Source organism: Pteropus alecto, unplaced genomic scaffold, assembly GCF_000325575.1.
Source record: "Pteropus alecto unplaced genomic scaffold, ASM32557v1 scaffold94, whole genome shotgun sequence".
In the NCBI taxonomy this organism is placed as follows: Eukaryota; Metazoa; Chordata; class Mammalia; order Chiroptera; family Pteropodidae; genus Pteropus; species Pteropus alecto.
The window spans coordinates 14,472,477-14,479,009 of record NW_006437736.1 but is presented as its reverse complement, the minus strand read 5'-3'; positions in this window follow the sequence as shown (position 1 = coordinate 14,479,009).

Sequence of the window (6,533 nt, the reverse complement as noted above, 5' to 3'; positions counted from 1 at the left end):
TGCCTCACAACATTCTCTAGATGCTCAATACATACATACTAAATTGATTTCCCATCTCATCTAATTCTATTGAGCAAATAAAAGTTGCTCTTCAATCAGAAATTTCCATTATGGAAACTGGAATAAAAATGAAAGTAGTTCTTACCGATGAATTTATCTCAGGTTTTGTATTTGCTTCATTTCCTTTTGAGAAAATAGATGCATGCCAAATGGGATGAATTTCATTGTTTTTTGGACCTTTTGGGTAGTGATATGTAGTAGAAAAATGCACTGCTGGCTGCATGTGCCTGGAAGCATGGGAGAAATGGTATATGTTTTGTGAATATTTTGTGCCCCTATGTTCTTTAAAACATTCTCCCAATTGTGCTCTAATCTTTACCATCCACAGCATCAGAAATTCCACTAAATTTCTCTCCTGTTCTCTTATTTTTATATGCAGACAACTAAAAAGGGAACACATTAAATAAATACATACCAAAGTGTTAGTAATTTATTTCTAATGGGTGAATATTAATAAAAAGTTAAAAACAGAAAGGGAATTGAAACTCTAAGAATAGATAGAAAAGAGGGGAAAGAGGAGAAAACGGGAGAGTATATTAATAAAAACTAATATAGTTGTTTCTAGCCATGAAGAGCAGTACTGGATTTAACCACCAGCCAAAAAGCTATACATGATGAAATACCTGAAGCAACTGCTTTCAAGCAGAGAACACAGACGACACTGTAATCCTTGAGTGCTATGATCACCCTTGCATTCTACCACGGCCACTTTCTGGCACAAAGCAGGAGAATGAATACTAAACAGAATAACAGTTTTACTAAGCCAAGGAGGCAGAAACCGAAGTTTTGAGTGGCTTATGTGGCTGGAATTCGAAGGGCAGGGTAACTGACAAGAAAGAGCTGCATAGAGAGAGACATCCAGAAGACTGCATATGAATTCACCGTAGGCCCTTGGCTAAGAGCTAGGCTGCACAGAAAGAGGACATGATTCTGCAAGTCTCAGCTGAGATGGCCTCTTGCAGGGCTGACAGCTGAATAGGTGAGACTAGAGGTGGTGCAATACTAACCAGCATGAACAAAACAAAGCCTGGCCGAACCCAAAAGATCCACCAGTAATTTAACTGCTTCTGAGAAAAAATTGTGATGCCCTTAAAAAAAGACAACATGAACAAAATATGCTCTATAAATACAATGGAATATTTATTATCAGCCTTAAAAAGAAAGGAAATCACGTCACATCCTACAACACAGATGAAGAAATTATGCTAAATGAAACAAGCCGAATCATGAAAAGGCAAATATTCTCTGATTCCGCTGAGATAGCTGAAGTAGTCAAATTCCTAGAAACAGAAAATAGAATGGTGCTGAAGAGGAGAAATGGAGAGTTTTTAATGATTATAGAGTTTTAGTTTTACAAGATGAAAAAACATCTGGAGATCTGTTGTACAACACTGTGAATATACTTGCATTAGTCTGTTTAAGCTGCCATAACAAAACGCCATAGACTGGGTGGCCTAAATAACAGCAATTTGTTTTCTCACAGTCTGGACCTGAAGTCCAAGATTAGGGTGCCTGCAGGATTGGTGTCTGGTAAGAACTCCCTCCTGCAGCAACCACCTTCTCTGTGATCTCATATGGCCTTTCCTCAGTGCATGTGAGAAGGGAGAGAGAGAGAGTGAGCTCTCTGGTGTCTCCTCTTACAAGGACACAAAATCAGATCAGGACCCACTATAATGAGTAATTTAACTTTAATTACTTCCTTAGAGACCCCATGTCTAAATACAGCCAACCTGAGGTTAGGGCTTCAACAGACACATCTCAGCTAGGACTTGCAGAATCGTGTCCTCTGTTAGGGCTTCAACAGACATATTTTGAGGGGCGTCCATACTGTGGGAGAGGACACAAATATTCATTACATCATAATACTTAATACTACTGAACTGTACACTTAAAAATGGTATAAGATAGTTTTAAAAAGAAAAAAAAAAGAGGAAGGCAACATAGGAACCAGAGCTCCTTGAGGAAATGATTAATTCTGGAGCCAGGGCCGGTGAAATGTAAAATGAACCTGGTGAATCTTTTAGGCTTTTAGTGCTAGAGAATAAGGAAGTAGTCAAAAACAAAAACAAAAAAGATAAAAGCAGTCAGAAGGACACAGGAACCAAATGAAAAATCTCCCAATGGCCAAATATGAAACAATTAGAACAACAAAATGAATCATAGTACTAGATTATAAACCAGGAATTTTAAAAATCTGGTTCCATATTGACTTATTTTTGAGACCATATGGTTCCTAACTTACGCTGGTTCAACTTACAATTTTTCAACTTTACAATGGTGCAAAAGCAATATACATTCAGTAGAAATTGTACTTCAAATTTTGATCTTTCCCCAAACAATGGCGCAAAAGCAATATACATTCAGTAGAAATTGTACTTCAAATTTTGATCTTTCCCCAGCTAGAGACATGTAGTATGACACGCCTCTGTGAAGCTGGGCAGCAGCAGTAAGCTGTAGCTTCCAGCCAGCCATGCGATCGATAGTGAGGGTAAACACTCAGCAGTTTACAGTACATTCATTGTGTTCGGAGCACATTCAAGATAGGCTAAGGTAAGCTATGATATTCAGTAGGTATATTAAATGCATTTTCGACTTACAGTATTTTCGACTTACAGTGGGTTAACCAGGATGTAATCCCATTGTAAATCTAGGAGCATTTGTACATATTTAACATATACTACATGAATGTTTTGATACATGTATATATTGTGAATTGACTACCACAATGAAACTAATCATCATATCCATCACCTCCAATAGTTATTATTTTTGTTTGTGCGTGGTGTGGTGAAAACACTTGAAATCTCTTAGCAATTTTGAAGTATATATTATTATTAACTTATTGTCACCATGCTATACATTAGGTCTCCAGAACTTAATTCATGTCATAACTGAAAGTTTATACCCTTTGATCACTATCTCCCCATTTTCCCCAACCCTCAGCCTCTGTTAACAACCTTTCTACTCAAACTTTGAGTTCATTTTTTTTTTTCAGGTTTCACATAGTGAGATCACACAAAATTTGTTTTCGTATTTGGCTTATTTCACTTAGATAATGTCCTCCAGGTTCATAATGGAAGGATTTTTTTGTAAATGTTGTAAATGGCAGAATTTCTTTTTAAGGCTGGACAATTTTCTATTCTCTCTATATATACATACATATGTGTGTATGTGTATATATATATTTGTGTGTGTGTGTATGACATTTTAACCATTCATCTGCCAACAGATACTAAGGTTGTTTCTATATCGTGGTTATTATGAATAATGCTGCAAAGAACATGGCAGTGCAGATATCTCTTTAAAATACTGATTTTAAATCGTATAGTAGTTCTAGATCATATAGTAGTTCTATTTTTAATATTTTGAGGGATGTCCATACCGTTTTCCATAGCGGCTGTAGCAATTTACATTCGTATTTATTTTATTGTTTCCTTTGCTGTGCAGAAACAATTTAATTTATTATACTCCCACTTTTTTATTTTTGCTTTTGTTTTCTGTGCTTTTGGTGTACATTCCAAAAATTTATTGCCAAGGCCAATGTCAAGGAGCTTTTCCTCTATATTTTCTACTAGGACTTTCACGCTTTCAGGTCTTTCCCTTAAATCTTTAATCTATTTTGAGCTGTTTTTGTGCATGGAGCATGAAAACAGTACGATTTCATTCTTTTGCATGTGGATATATAGTTTTCCCAACATCATTTATTTAAGAGATTATCCTTTCCCCATTGTATATCCTTGATGCCCTTGCCAGAAATTAGTTGGCTGTATACACGTGGGAAATGAAATAATGCAGACAAAATGAAACTGTTCTTCTTATCCTTACGTGGTTATTCTCAACTTTTTGCTCCACTGTGTTCCTGATGCTTCTTAAGTGGACCTCTGACATCTCTCAAGGCTACTTTTATTAACAGATAGATGTCTAACCATTGTTCTTTGTCAGAGAACAGAGGCTGAGGTCTCATGCTGATGTCACTCCTCTGAGTCCATACTGACTTAAATAAACGATTAAATAAATAAATAAATAAGTGAGAGAGAAGTTATAAATCCTCCTTACAGAGGTTCCAAATAATATATGCAGATGCTCATACCTCATGATGTGTAATTTAATTCTTCCCTTGAGTGTTGGCAAGACTTAGCAGCTCACTTTTAAAGAATAATGTATAAATAGGAGAAATAGCAACTACACAGCTCAGAAACCTAGCAAACACAACATCAACCACATAAACAGGGCTAACCATGTGAACCACCGGTGATAAGTCTAGTTGATATCATGTATCTCCAATATGCCATGATAAAGGCACCTAACCACAGTGGTATATTTTAGCAAACCCCATTACCTCAGTCTACACGTGCAAAAAAGAAAATCAGATAACTTCAAATTGAAAGGTATTCTACTAATATCCTTAAATATGCCAAGGTCATGAAAAATAAGGAAATACTGAGACAATATTACAGACCAGAGATGACTAATATGAAATTTGAAATGCAAGGTAGAATCCTGGATTAGATCCTGGAACAGAAAAAGGATATTAGTGGAAAATTGATGAAATCAAAGAAAACCTGGAGTTAGTTTATAATAATGTAGCAGTATTTATTTCTTAGTTTTGACTAATGTATCAGGATTATTTAAGATGTTAATATAGGGGAAAAGGGACAAAGAGTATAAAAGAATGCTCTGACCTATGTTTAAAATGTTTCTGTAAATCTAAAATTATCCCCAAATAAAAATTTTATTTAAAAAAGACAACATAAATGTGCCCGATCTCGTCTGATCTCAGAAGCTAAGCAGAGTCAGGCCTGGTTAATACTTGGATGGGAGACCACCTTGGAATACCAGGTGTCATAGGCATTAAAAAAAAAAAAAAAAAAAAGACAACATAATGCAGACTCCCTATAATGTAACATATTGAATGTCCAGCATTAAATAATTACTACAATGTAAAGAAATAAAAAAATATGGGCCATACTCCAGAGGAAAATCCTTTTATTTATTTGTTTGTTTGTTTGTTTATATTATTATTTTATTACATCAGATTATTTTATTATATTATTATATTATTTATTTATATAAACAAGTCCAAAGACATAGAAGAGAATATGGCCAAATGAATAAAAAGATGAAAATTCTCAGCAGAAAAATAGAAACTATAAAAAAAACAGAATATTCTAAAACAGAAAACAATATCCATATTAAAAAAAATAACTAAATGGGATTAACAGCAAAATGGAAAGGATAGAAGAAAAAGTCAGTGAATGTGAAGCTAAGTTGCTAGAAATTATCCAATACGAAGAATGGAAAAAAACAAAAAATGAAGAGAGCCTCAGTGACCTGAACAATATATCAAGCAATATAGCATAAGTGTTATTGAAGTCCCAGAAATACAGGAGAAATAAAATAAAGCAGAAAACTAATTTGAAGAAAATATTTCCCAAATTTAGTGTAAAACTTATAGATGCAAGAATAAACAAATGGGACTACATCAAACTAAAAAGTTTTTCCACAGCAAAGAAAACTATCAACAAAACAAAAAGGCAACCTACCTAATGGGGGAAGATATTTGTAAGTGACATATCTGTTAAGGAGTTAATCTCCAAATTATATAAAGAACTCATGCAACTCAACACCAAAACTACAAACAATTCAATTTAAAAAAATGGGCACAGGATGTGAACAGACATTTCTCCAAAGAAGATGGCCAACAGATACATGAAAAGATGCTCAACATCACTAATCATTAGAAAAATGCATATCAAAACCACAGTATCTTCTCACACCTGTCAAAATGGTTATTATCAAAAAGACAAGAAATAACAAATGTTGGCAAGAATGTGGAAAAAAGGAAACCCTTGAGCACTGTTGGTGGGATTGTAGATTGGCGCAACCACTATGGAAAACAGTGTGGCAAATTCTCAAAAAATTAAAACTAGAACTACCATATGACCCAGCATTCCCACTTCTGGGTATTAATTAGAAGGAAATGAAAACACTAATTTGAAAAGATATATGCATTCCTATGTTCATTGCAGCATTATTTACAATAACCAAGATCTGGAAATAACCTAGGTATCCATTGATGGTTGAATAAAGTTGTAATACATATATATTCATTATATATATGTAAAATCTTGTCATTTGTGACAACATGAATGGACCTAGAGGGTATTGTGCTAAGTGGAAGTCAAACACAAATACCGTATAATTTCATTTATATGAACCTTAAAATATATATTTTGTATGCCACTATGTATTTTTTCCTCTGGTTGCTTTTAAGATGTTCTCTTTATCACTTCTTGTCAGCAGGTTGATGATAATGTATCTTGGTGTTCTTTTAATCATGTTTCTCCTGACTAATATTCATTGAACATCTTTGATTCGTGAATTTATAGTTTCATCAAATTTTTAGAAATTTGGCCAATATATTTCCTGTCTTCTTTCTGAAACTTTAATTATAAATATGGTATTGTATCATA